Genomic DNA, 13862 nt, shown 5'->3' with positions numbered 1-13862 from the left:
CGGGGCTTGGGGCCAGGTCCGGCAGCTCTCCATCAGGGTAGCTGGCACGGGGCAGGCTTGGCCAGTCCTCCTCAGGGTAGCTGGCACGGGGCAGGCTTGGCCGCTCCTCCTCGGGGTAGCGGGCCCGGGGCAGGCTTGGCCGCTCCTCCTCGGGGTACCTGGCGAGAGGTAGGCTTGACCGGCGCGGTGGGGTAGCAGGTGGCTCGCGGCCTGCGGCTGTCTCCCAAGCGGGAGCTCGGCCCGGGTCGTCTGCTCTGTCAGCCGGCCTAGGCTCCAGTGAGCTCTGCAGGCGGGCTTTTATACTTCCGGGTCGGGCCCGTGACCTCGGAGGGGTGGGCGCCGGACCCGGTGGCTCCGCCCACGTTGGGGTTAGGGGAAGTTCGGCCCTATGCAGGACGGAGGGGCGCCACACCCCCTCACTACACCATCTACTTAAAATCAATGATGTGATAGCTAAGCCCCTGGAACCAAAGTTAGCTGAAATGCTAACCCAGCTTTGGACAGCAGTAGCTTCCTTGAAAGGTGCAGAAAATATTGTCTTCATTTCAGTTTATTCAAATAGTTCCATTCAATTGACCAGTTCATTGAAATTTAAGAACATTGTTGGGAGTTCACAAAACAGGCAAACTTGTTTTCCTCCCTCAATCTATGGATAATCTATGGATCTACTAGTTCATAAATCTAGAAATACATGATGACCAGAATGTATAATTTCAATTCACTAACTACGCCTCACGTTTCCTTTGTTTAAGAAATCAGTTAGTTTTAAATGCAAAACATTTTTGATACAACTCTTTTCTTATGCTTCTCTTTCTAGCTCTGGCATGACCTTGCTGTGTGACCATAGCTAGGTCACTTCCTTTCTCTTTACCTCTGTATCATGGGGATGGAGAAAATTCTCTAAATCCTAGCAGGAAACAGATTTGAGCACGTCAGGAGTTTTAAAGCCCTTGTGCTCAAAAGGACAATGGGTGATTGTTGTTTGGGGGAAGAATCCCGATGGATTTACTACTTGTCCCCCATTCAAAGCCAATCTGTGTTTGCAATCATGAGTTAGAAATTCTCAGTGCCCCTCTGTCTCCTGCTGCCATCAGATGTTCCTTGATTATAGAGGCTTGGATGCTAACAGGACTGGAATTTGTTACTGGATGAAGTAGCTGAATCAACTGAAATGAAGAAAATATTCTGTCTGCACCCACAGAAGAGGTTATTGCTGTCAAAATCTGGCTGAGTATTTCAACAAACCATGGACCCAGGTGCTTAGCCAATGACTTCTAACAGTTCAGTCGTTTGACTTCCTCTGAAACTTGGCAGCAAACATGGACTTCTTCATATATTTATTTAATTTAAATTAGTTTAATAGGTTATAGCAAATATAGGCCTTAACATAGCTTGTCATAGTTTCAAATTTTATCCCCGATAGGTTTGGTTTTGAAAAGAAATAAAACTGGTTTTAAATTTACATGTTGAAAGTCCAATTTAAATGTTTAAAAATGCCTTTTGGGGATTTTTGGTTTTGAAACAGCCATTAATTGGTAGGCACCTTGATTTTAGATTTACTGGATTTGTTTGAATTTGCTGCCTCCTCTCCTTTAAGAGAATATGAGCAGTTTATGATTCTCTCAAGTGAAATAAGTTAGACTTATTTCGTTTGAGAGAATCCTAAACTGCTCATATTCTATTCTCCCCGGGGGAGGAATAGCTCAGTGGTTTGAGCATTGGCTTGCTAAACCCAGGGTTGTGAGTTCAATCCTTGAGGGGGCCACTTAGGGATCTGGGGCAAAATCAGTACTTGGTCCTGCTAGTGAAGGCAGGGGGCTGGACTTGATGACCTTTCAAGGTCCCTTCCAGTTCTAGGAGATGGGATATCTCCATTAATTAATTTAATTTATTAAAGGAGAGGAGGCAGCAAATTCACAATATCAATAATTTGTTGTGAATTATTTGCTCAGTCTTAAAAGAGACTAACTAGAGTTTGGGACACTTGTTTGTTCATGGAGGCCCAGCTAAGAGGTGGTAGGAGGGGCAGGAATGCTGTTTCCGTCCCTGAACCAGTAGCAATTGCACAGGACACTGCCACAAACCCTACATTTTATTGCCAAATCGTCTAAGCCATTCCTCTTCTGTGCTTCCTGTTTTATAAGTTTCAAATCACAAGACACTGCCCAGGTGGTGCAGTAACACTGCCATCAGAGGTAACTCAGCCCCCCATCGTTCACTGACTCCACTAACCCTGAGCATCAATCCCAAGCCTGTGGCCTGCCTTGGGCATCGCTCCCACTGAAACCTGCAGGTTCATTTGCTGATTATGCAGATCACCTGTGGAGAGTTAGCACTGACTGGCTGAATTCACTTTCAAGTCACAATGCCCTTCAGCTTACAGCACCAATGTAAGGGGCACAGGGTGGAAATCAGGCTTTTCTGGTGGTGGTGTTTTCCAATTGTCATTAAAATCCAGGAGGTTTTTTCCACTGATGCCTAGAAATTCCCTGAAATTTTGGAATCAACTGGACACAGTCCCAAAAATGTATTGCCTTGCAGACAGACAAAGAAATGCCGTTGAATTGAGCCTTAGGCTTCACTGCACTCAGCCAAGAGTGCCTGAATCTCCTCCCTCTTAACTCAGAAATAGCCCCACACTTGGCTGATCAGTGTGGAGACTCTCAGGCCCGGAAGCTGAGTATTCGCAACAGACGGGCTCCAAGCCCAGAAGGAACCACTCTGGTCTGACTTTCTGTTTAACATCAGCCTCAAAATAATTGGAACGTGCCTCAAAATAATTCCCATAGGAATTAGAGCGGATTTTTTAGAAAAACACCCAATCTTGATTTTAAAAAAGGCCAGTTGTGGAGGATCCAGCACAACCCTCAGTGAATTGCTCCAAACCCTGACTGTTAAAAATGGTCGCCTGATTTCCAGTGCGAATTGGTCTAGCTTCAACTTGCACCCATTGTCGGCTCATAACCTTTATCTGCTAAAGTGAAGAGCCCATTAGTAAATATTTGTTCCCTTAGGCTCATCCCTTACCTACTCTTTGATTGAGCTCCTGTACTCTGTCACCACAGGGCATGGTTTCTAATCCTTTCATCATTCAAATGATTCTTCTGTGAACCTTGTCCAATTTATCAGCATCTGTCTCAAATTATGGATGCCAGAAATGGACATAATTTTCCAGGAGTGGTTATACCAGTTCAGAGATATGGAACCTCTCTACATCTGCTATGTACAGCTCCAAGGATCACATTTGCCCCTTGGCCATAGCATCCCCCTGGGAGCTCATGGTCAGCTGATTATCCCCCATGACCCCAAGTCTTTTTCAGGGTCACTGCTTCCCAGGATAGAGTCCCCCCACATCTTGTACATAGAGCCTATATTTTTTCTTACCTTCTACACAGATGATGACTTCTTTCAACAAAATCACAGAGAAATGAAAACACTCCCAAAGAATCTCCTCCACACCAATCCTTTCTTGATCCTCACAGAGAGACCGCGAGATAGAGACTTGCTGCAGCAAGGCTACAGGGGTTTCTGAGGTCCCCCCTGCTCTGCATCCCTGTCGTGCCTGGCTGTTGTCAAGGGAGCCTCTCGCAGCCGAACACTGTTAGCTGGAAATAAGTAGCAGGCTCTTGCCCTGTGTCCATGACACACTCACTGCAGGGGAGACAGGTCCACACCTGAGCTGCTGCAATGCACTGGCAGAGAGTCCTTACCTCTCCCACCCTGGCCAGGTTTCTATAGTCCAGGCGCTCGGTATCCTGGAGCCCTTCCCGGCACCACAGCTCTCTTCCCTCGGTGATGTTCAGCCCTGGGGGAGAAAGACACACCCATTGGGGAGGTTTGGCATTCCGGTTTCAGTGCCTGTTTCCTTCTGTTCCCTTTGCTGGGTGCACACTGACCGGGGTCCTCGTGGCATCCGTGGCTGAATGGAATCACAGGGTCCCCACCAGGTGGTTTAGTACCAGAAGGGGGATTTGTCTCATTCATCACAGTAATCATGTGACCCTTACGGTCATTGTGCTCTGGGAGTGGGCGCCTGTTAATGGTGGTGTCCAATACTGAGAACCCCCCACACCCACTGAAGTCAGGATCTGGCCCTAGCTACCCAACTGGTGACATCCTACAAGCTTTGTGTCCTTCCCCTGTGGTCCGTGCTATTGCCCCTGTCCTCATGATGGGCTCTTTCCTTCCACGTGTCTCAATAGCTCCATTCCTGTTGGCAGTCCCGTGGGTGGGCTGATTTCCCTGGGCTGGGGAACAGAGCTGGGCTCTGAGATAAAGCAGCCAATTTCCCTGGCACTTACTTTCTCTTCCCCTCTCCCTGAATTAGGGAGATGAGTGTGAATCAGCATCTAAGCTGGGGTCGGTCTCAGAGGAGGGGGCTTCTTTCTGTAGGTCCCACTGCCCAGCAGAGGGAGTCTCAAAGGAGGGGCCTTGTTTCTATTGGGGTCCCTATGCCCTGCTACAGTGGGTCTAAACAGAGAGGCCTTAGTTCTCTAGGCGTCCCAATGGCCAGCTGGAGCTAGTCTCCGAGAGGCTTGTTTCCATGGGGTCCCATTGCCCAGCTGGGTTCTTACCCCTCTTCTGCACCAGGAGCCTGTGCAGCCAATATATCCCACTCCTGGCTTGCCGGCTGATGTCCTCGGCTGGGTGGGATATATGGAGACCCAGCTGCAGCACAAAGTCGCCTGCCTTGGAGAAGTCGGAGGAGATCTGTTGGAAGGAGGAGTAGAGGGGAATCTATCAACCTTCTCCCTTCTCCCCTAGGCCAGAGCTCTGTTCCCATCCCTCTGTAGGAGGCGCTGGGGGAGCTTGGAGCAAAGGGACCAGGGCAAGGGCCCTCTGTGAGCACTTGCTGCCTAGCTGCTCCAGAATAACAAGGGCCCTGAGGCCAGGCACGACACTGCCAGCCCGTGGCCTATGGAACGCGACAGTCCCAGGGGGAACCACTTAGCCAGGGAATGAGGAACTTGACTCAAGATAGTTGAGGCTTAGTTCTGACTCTGCCTCCCCATGGGGGCCTCTCTATTTACAACCCCTCCAGTGCCTCGTCCCACAGCCCGTCAGAGCCAGCCCTGCCTATGCAGGATGCTGGGGTCAAAGGTCACGTGAAATCCAGGCAGGGAGGTGGTGAATTCGAGCAGGGCAGCGCTGCTCTGTGTGGCCCTAGCTCTCTCCTGGGTCTTTTTGGAGTGGAGCCAGAAATGGACGTGCTGCGGGAGAAGTAGGCAGGGGAGGGTGAACGGGCAGGAGTACATGCTCAACAAACGAGCCTCTCCCCGAGAAGTAGGATCATGACCTACCGAGAAGTGGGTGGTGTCCTGCCCAGTGCCCATGGTGAATATGGTGTAAAGAAGAACCCGCAGGAGGCGTGATTCCAGCTCCAGGACAAGCGGCGGCTTCAGTTTGCTGGCAGCAGAGAGGAGCCCGAGCTACACTTTGCAGCACCGGAGTGGTGCTGGCACTGCCATGGTCATGACCCTCCTCCCCGACAGTGATCCCCTCCCCACAGGCACTCTAACGTTCCTGGAGTGAAATCAACCCCCCAGCCAGGAAAGAGGGGACGTTCCCGCCTCTTCTGCTGGGGGAAGCAAACAGCCACAGCTGGGGGTAACCTAGCTGGAGGAGGATCTGTGACTCCCGGCTCTGGGTCCGATCAGCACCAGGGTTAGGGCAGCTGGACAGGAGGGTCCTGGTACCTGAGGCTGCAAACCACGGCCATGGCTCCTGGCTCCTCTGCTTCCTGTAAAGGAAGCCCCAGAGCCGCCTTGCCCGGCTCCCGCCCTCTCCTGTGTCCCTCCTGCATAGCTGTACCCGGGGCCACCTCCATTTGGGCCCAGAAGGTGCCTCAGGGCCTCCTCTGGGAGCTGGTGTCTTCCTCCTCCTCCAGAATGCCAGGGAGCTCCTCCTGTTTGCCAGGCCACAAGCCTCTTCCCCGCCCGTGGGGACAGAGGGGCCACTCTCCTTCTGGGCAAGCCGGATGTTCCTTCCCTCTGGCTCTGGAGCCACCTGCCCGGCCTTCCTCCTGAGCATCTGCTTCAGCCGCTCCATCCTGGAACTGAGTGTGGAGCAGCCGTGAGACTGGGTTCAAGGCAGCCAGTCATTAACGGGCCAGCCTGCTCCCCAGTCAACCTCCCCTCCGCTGAGGCAACTCCCCCACATCGCACACCCCGCCCCAGGCCACGGGGGCTGCCGTCCACACACACTGTCAGCAACTCACAGCACAGGCTGCTCCCAATGTTCCCCCTCACCACCGGGGCCCTGTGACACCAGGGGAATCTCTTGCTTTCAGAGCAGTGGTCTCCGTTAGTTTGGACAAGCAGCTCCCTCCAGCCCAGTAGGCCCCGCTCCCTCCCAGGCCAGAGAAAGAGCAGAACCCGGATAGTCCCCAGCGAAAGTTCACAAGGTGCCAATCCTATGAGGCAGGTGTCGCCCTCAGTTCCCACTGATTTCACTGATTGGGGTGTGGGTGTTCAGCACTTGGCGGGTTCTGCCCTCCCCAAAGACTCTCGATGTCAGGAACAATCTCCTACAAGGGAAGGGCTGGGAGCCCTATTGCTGGGCCATTCCCACCACACTGGGGATGGCTCCGGAGACCACCCTGCAAGAAACAGGCTGCCCAGGCTGAGCGAAGGGCTGCAGGGGTCTGTGTTAGGAAATCTAGTCTCATTAAGAGGAGATTCCCCCCATTTCTGCCCCTCCCCAAGCGGAACAGGGAAGCCTCTGAGAAAATGCTCACATGCCACTCACTTGCTCTAGATGGGATGGAGCAGGGTGGCAGATGCTCACCGATGGACGGTCCCTTGCCCTCCTTCTCGATCTCCTGCACCCAGGTGGGCTGGAAAGGGTGCTGCACAATGCCCTGCCAGCAGGACAGGAAGTGGAAACCAGGAGATCGAAAGTGGCTGTGAAAACAAGACGATGGGAGCTCATAGTCAGCTGATTATCTCCCATGACCCCAAAGTCTTTTTCAGTCTGACCAGCACTTCCCAATGTGTCTCATTGTGACTGTCTAGGTGGATGTGAGGTGTGTATTCCGTGTGAAACTCTTAATGTCTCCCCTTCCAAAATATCTTCTGAGGACAGGACGGTCCTCCAGCTTTCTCCAATCATTCTGAATAAGCAAGAGAGATTAAAATCGCTACCGTGTATAGGAAGATCAGCTACTGCAAGATGAGCATGGGATGGGTAGACTGCTCCACAGATGTTTTACTTGGTGTTTAATAGGGTCCTTTCCTCTTGAGGTGGAAGCTTGTCCATGCTCACTTGCTGCCTCTGATTTCCAGTTTTAAGCTGATGTGAGGGGCTAGAGCAGGGGAGAGGATCTCACCCGTAGTTTTAATTCAGCCTCCCTTTGCTTGATTCTTCTGTTCATTCATATATCCAGAGTTAATATACACTTCCTCACTGTGAATATTATTCTTATTAATTTCAGCACAAATGGTGTTTATTTAATTTAATCAGAGACGTTATTCTAAATTCGTGGTTTGAATTGACTTGTAAAATAGCATGGTTCCTAATGAATGGTTTAATTATGGAAGGATGCTAGAGCTCTAATATAAGGCTGATTTTCTACCACTCCATGCACTTCCGTACTGTAGGTCGGATTGTTGCAGCAATATCTGGCTATTTATTTCCGTATCAATTAAGTTATATTTACAATTGCCAGACTTGCAATAGGTATTTCAAAAGTACTGACTTGGAGATATATCTGCAATTGTCGATGGGTTCCAAGCTAGCCGACTTTTGAAATGCTGAAATGCACAGCAAATTCTTTTAAATATTTTTTCTTCCCATTTGCCTTTATTTTATTTTATTTTATTTTATTTTATTTTAAGGAAGAAAAAACATGGGAATTCCCCAGTGACATGAATCTTTATTAAGAGAAATTAACGTCACACAGTAGACATGATATAACTTGGCTTGTCTATCTTGACTTGCTTCTGTATGTCTAGATGGAGGCACCCACCTTCCACCCCAACTTGGCTCCTCTTCAATAATAAGTATCATCTTTGATTTATTATTTATGTATCCCCCAGCAGCATAGACCATATCTGGAAAAAATAATGCAGGGAAATCACACTGGGGTGACTGAGTTCATCCTCCTAGGGTTCACAGGCAGTCCACAGCTACAAACCATCCTCTTTGTGGTGTTTTTGGTTATCTACATTGTCACCCTGGTGGGGAATCTTGGGACGATCGCATTAATCACAGTTGAGTCCCGGCTACACACCCCATGTACTTTTTCCTTCTCAACTTGTCCTTTATAGATACTGTTTACTCCTCTGTTATTGCCCCCCGGGCTTTGGTGAACTTCTTAGCCGAGTGTAAAGCCATTTCCTTTGCTCTTGCGCCATGCAATTTTTCTTTCTCTCTCTCTGTGCAAATGTTGAGGCTTTACTTCTGGCCGTGATGGCATATGATCGATTCATAGCTATATGCAAACCACTGCTGTATACGATTATCATGTCAAGGAAAGTCTGTGTCCAGCTGGTAGCTGCATCATACTTCTACACCTGTGTCAATGCCGTTGTGCACACAGGCTCTTTGTTCAGCCTGTCCTTCTGTGGTCCCAACATCATCGATCACTTCTTTTGTGACATCCCCCCACTCCAGAAGCTCTCCTGCTCCAGCACTCACATGGATAGCGTAGGGGATCTCTTAAGGAGCCAGCAGGACTGTCCTGATGAAGGCGGGTGGGGAGAAGGGCCTGGATGCAGCCTCGGTCCCTGACCCAGAATGCCCTGCCTTCCTAGAGCACCTCCCTTCTGAGGAGCTCAAAGCACTTCACAGGCCTGAGGAATTTACCCTCCCGTCCGCCCTGGGCCAACAGGAGACAAAGGAGAATACGTTTCATGACAGTCAGGTCCTGCTGTCTTCATCCCCTCCTGCTTCCACTCCTCTGTCCCAGACCTCCCCACACAGACCTCCCCTAACCTTGCAGCCTTCATGTTGCCCTATAGTCTGCCCACATCTCCCCTCACCCAGGCTGTGGTTAAAGCCTGTCGGTTCTCCATCACTGCCCCTCCCACCACCACTCAACCTACTCCTTGCTTTGGTCATCTCTCCCCTACACTCCTGCGGCTGCCTCCTCGCTGGCCTTGCTGCCTCTCCCCCCTCCTGCTCCCTCAGCCCAGCCAAAGCACAACTGCTAAACTCCCTTGCTGCTCTGGTCTCGTCTCTCACTTCTTTACATCCCTGTACTGGCCTCTCTGTACCTCATGCAGTAAAGTCAGATACCTCCTCCCCTTCAAGGCCCTGCCTAACTCCACTGCTGCACCCAGCTAGTCTCTTCCCTTGGTACTGGGTGAAACACCCAGGGAAGCTTTGTGATGTGGTTCCCATGACCATGCCAGGTGGGGGCATCACAGCAACTGATGTGCTGCTGCTGCCCATTCTAGCCACCCCCAGTGTGGTGTAACCGTGCCTTTGTGGGTCACAACTGAGGATACCAAATTCACATCACACTCCTCAGAAACAGGGCAAATACACCCCAAAGAGCTGGTGGTTTTTCTCCCATAGGATATACCAAGACACCACAAAACTAAACTTCTGTCTGATCGCACTGGCTAACAACAAGTCATAAAAGCAGTTTCCTGAGGCATTCCAGTATTTTTATCACCCCCCAAAACACTGGATTTAAAGATGAGTGAGTCTTTAAAACCTGTCTCATCAAATAACAGGTTCTTCTGATCCCAAAGGACCAGCCACACACCTAGGTCAATACACAACCCAGACCTTACACAAAAATCATGGTGTTTCCAATCCTTTGGCATCTAAAATCAAGGTTTATTTACAGAAAGAAAGAAAGACGAGAGTTAAAACTGATTAAAGGAATCAAATACATATAATAATTGCAAGTTCTTAGTTCAGGCTTGAAGAAGTGATGGAATAAATTACTGGCTTAAGTCAAGTCTTGGTTGCCTCCATATCAGTCCTCGGTCCCTGTGTTAGAATGCTCCCATTAGTAAAAGTCCATAGTCCAGAGGTTTGAGGAGGAAAGAGGGAAAATGGAAGATGTTTCCTAGATTTTTTTATAGCGTCTGCCAAGTGAAGAGAAACCCATTATTCTCACTGTGGAAAATTACAGGTAACAAGATGGTGTTTGGAGTCACATGGGCAAGTCACATCTCCATGCATGGTTCAACGCTTAGTCATAGCAGAAGCCGTTACCCACACTCTAGTTTGAACGTTCACAGGAAAGTCCATTACGTGCAGATCGGTGTCGTCCATGGTCCATTATCAGCCGTTGCATTTCTGAATATTGCAAAAGGTCCTTTTTCTAGATTAAAAACGTACTGCACTGGGTTATGTAGATTTATCACAAGGGGACAAATTCTGCGCTCCTTTCTCAGTTTGTACTCTGTCCTTATTCAGGGAAACACTTGATTGTTATTATTATTATTTTAAAATCATGACTGGATGTTTTTCTAAAAGCTATGATCTAATTCAAACAGGAATTATTTCAGGGAAGTTATATGGCCTGTGCCGGGGTGGCCAAACCGTGGCTCGTGAGCTGCCTGCGGTTCTTTTACAGTTAAAGTGCAGCTTTCAGAGCCCCCATTGCCCACCCCATTCTATGCGTACCAGACTGTTTGGGGGAGCTCGGGGCTTCTGCCACAGGGTGGCGAGGCCAAGGGCTTCTGCTTAATGGGGAGGGGGGTCTCAGGGCTTCAGCCCAGAGGGAGGTGCCTGCTGGGGTTTGGGGCTTCAGTGGGAGTGGGGCTGCAGCCCCGAGCCCTGGCAGGTGCGCCCCGCGGGAATGAAGCCCTGAGACCCCCTGTCCCCGGATGGCAGAAGCCCGTAGGCCCACCACCCTGCCGCAGGGCTGATGCCCCGAGCCCTGGCAGGCATACTCCGGCTCTCGAACTTCTGAAGATTGTTGTATGTGGCTCAGAGGGGCATTACATTTGCCCATCCCTGGCCTGTGCTATACAAGTCAGACTAGATGATCACAGTGGTCCCTTCTGGCCTTAGAATCTCTTAATTAAATGAATCTGGTAAAATATGAGCGAGAGTTTCAGGATTTACCCCACGGATCTTGATTAGAATTAGTCCCCTGGAATGAAGAATCGTTTCTACCTTCCATTCCCCATTAGAATCAAGAGAGTGATGAGGTGTCTGCTGCCAGTTAGGTTTCTGAAACTGAAATTAATGTGCTCGGAAAGCAGCCCCGTGGAGACCTGTTTAGCATTCTAGTCAATTGCACAAAGGAAGAAACAAATCATCAAAATGATCCTCCTCACGAATGAGACTGAGACCTTTATTGACAATAAAAGTGCCCCAGCTAGGGGGCAGCAACCCCAAAGAGGCTCATAGGGTACACCACAGAGATACCAGCCTGCTCTGCAGAACATAGTGTAGGGGATAATCCAGCATCCCCGCACCAATAATCCAGGTGGGTAGGAGGGAGAGCTGGATATGACCAGGTCCAGGTGCCACGTTGAAGGGCTCATTGTAAATACACACACACACACACACACAGATCTTTTAGAGTAACTGGATCTAATAGATTGTTTCCATCTCTTATCTTTGAGACTTACACCTCTACCTCAATATAACGCTGTCCTCGGGAGCCAAAAAATCTTACCGTGTTATAGGTGAAACCGCGTTATATCGAACTTGCTTTGATCCACCGGAGTGCGCAGCCCCGCCCTCCCGGAGCACTGCTTTACCGCGTTATATCCGAATCCGTGTTATATCGGGTCGCGTTATATTGGGGTAGAGGTGTACTTTAAAATCATTTATACTCTGAAATGTGACTCTGTAAAAGGGCACTGTAGGCTTCAGAACTGGTTTTTTCAGGGACTCCAGTGCAAATTTAAGAACTTCAGAATGGCCAGACTGGGTCAGACCAATGCTCCATCTAGCTCAGTATCCTGTCTGTCGACAGTGATCACTGTCAGGTGCTTCAAAGGGAATGGACAGAGTAAGGCCTTGTCTACACGGCTCCTTTACAGTGCTGAAACTGTCTCACTCAGGGGTGTGAAAAAACACCCCTCTGAGCGATGCAAGTTTCAGTGCTCTAAAGTGGCCGTATAGATAGTGCACCAGCGCTGGGAGCTATGCACCTTGTGGGGGTAGGTTTTTTTACAGTGCTTGGAGAGCTCTCTTCCAGGACTGGTGCCACAACTACACAGACTGCATTTGTGATGTGGGTTGTACCTATATAACTGGTCTGGTTTCAGACCAATATAGATAAAGATATACACAACCTGCATAGACAAGCTCTTAGATTCAGTTTAGTAGGCAGTGTGCTCTCCATTATCAGGTGATCACAAGTTAAACAACTCAACTCCCGTTTCCTCTTGCAAGTGGAACAGTTCTCTGATAGGTACACTTGTCAACACTGAGCCATTTCATTTTATAGGGGTTCATACCAGTTGCCCTTAGGTGTTAGCCAATGCTGGAAAAGAAGCACGGACTTCAGATGCTGCTGCTGGTGGTGGGACATCCTACCTTCTAGGCTTGAAGTCTAAACAGACTCCCCTGCTGCCCTCCTTCCCCCCACTCCAAACAGCATCACAATTGTTCTGGAGTTGCCACTCCCTCCACGGTCCTTTTCCTTTCCAGGACATGGACCGAGTGGCTACCTGTTTTACCAGTTGGCTACCAGGCTGACTATTCTGGTTGCTGCCGGCTCCCATCCCTGGGGCTCCTGGGCCCTGCCCTCCCCATGCGTCTGGCTCTGGACACCACAGCCTCATGCTGCCCCTGAGACCCCAGCATCGGTGTAGGGCAGCCTCCCCCTGCCACCACCTGGGGCCCTGCCTGCTCTGGGGTGGGTCACAGACCCCTCCCCTGAGACTGCAGCCAGACCTCCCAGCACAGGCGCAGTCCTGCCCAGGGGTCTGCATCCACTGGACCCTGGGGAGCCCTTTATAACTCCCCCAGGCTGATCCCTGATTGGCTGCTCTAGCCTCCTCTATGCAAATGAGCCCCACCCATCCCTTGAGGCTAATGAGGGCCTAGGTGCCCTGAAGGGGGCGGAGCTCGGCATGAGGTGACAGTTAAACCGACACAACGACACAACGGGGAAGGGGGGGACAAAGGGGCAGGGAGTTCAGGGGGAGGGGTAAAGAACAGGACGGGGGATTTAGGCGAGGGCCATGGAGGGGGAGGACACAGTTTACATGGGTAGGGAAGGGGGAATTCCAGAGGGTGGAGAGAAGCAGATTTGAGAGAAGGTTGTGGGGAAGGGAAGGGGCAGGGGCAGGAGTCAGGGAGTCGAGGGGAAGGGCCCTGTGGGATGGGGGAGATTGGGAGGGATCAGAGGGGAGAAGAGAGTTCAGAAGGCAGCAGATGTGGGGGAGCCACGAGGAGGTTGGGAAGGAGAGGGGGAAATGTACAGGGGGAAGGAGCAGCTCAGGGTCCGTGAGGGAATTTAGTGAAGGGGTTTTCATGGGGGGGGGGGGCACTTCTCAGGCCTTTCCCAGGCCCCTGGCCCTGGCCCTGGCAGCTGCCCCTCCCCCATCAGCCCCAGCTGGCCCCTCTGCCCTGGGCAGCGAGCTCTCAGGATAGGACTGTTCGCTCTGCAGCCTCAGCCCCCTCTTGATTCCCTGCCCCGGGGGAGCTGCTGCCCCACCCCCTCAGGCGGAGCAGTTCTCGGCTGACAGGACTAAGGGGGCAGCCGGTGTGGTGTTTAGATGCTGCATGTGATGATTAGAACTGGGAGCACTGGCTGTTGGGAGTCTGAAAGGACAGGAAACAGGAAGGGGGGGGAGGAGTTGAGGAGACGGGGAGAGTTACAGAGTGGGCAGCTACAGCTTGGAAAAGAGACTTCCACTGTAAATAAAGTTCTGTTGAAGTTGTTAATACTTTGCTTGTTGGATACAACAACCGGTGAACAAGCATCCATGAAAGGA

At 50.7% G+C, this 13862-nt stretch overlaps 1 pseudogene; it reads left to right on the top strand.

The window, feature by feature from the left end:
• Positions 1 to 8063: 8063 nt before the first annotated feature.
• LOC128835577 (olfactory receptor 1019-like) lies at positions 8064 to 8730 on the top strand (annotated as a pseudogene).
• The last annotated feature ends 5132 nt before the right edge of the window (positions 8731 to 13862 follow it).

The sequence above is a fragment of the Malaclemys terrapin genome, chromosome 4 (genome assembly GCF_027887155.1).
Source record: "Malaclemys terrapin pileata isolate rMalTer1 chromosome 4, rMalTer1.hap1, whole genome shotgun sequence".
Lineage (NCBI taxonomy): Eukaryota > Metazoa > Chordata > Testudines > Emydidae > Malaclemys > Malaclemys terrapin.
The sequence above is the reverse complement of the archived record's forward strand: the minus strand, read 5'-3'. Positions and strand labels throughout refer to the sequence as shown.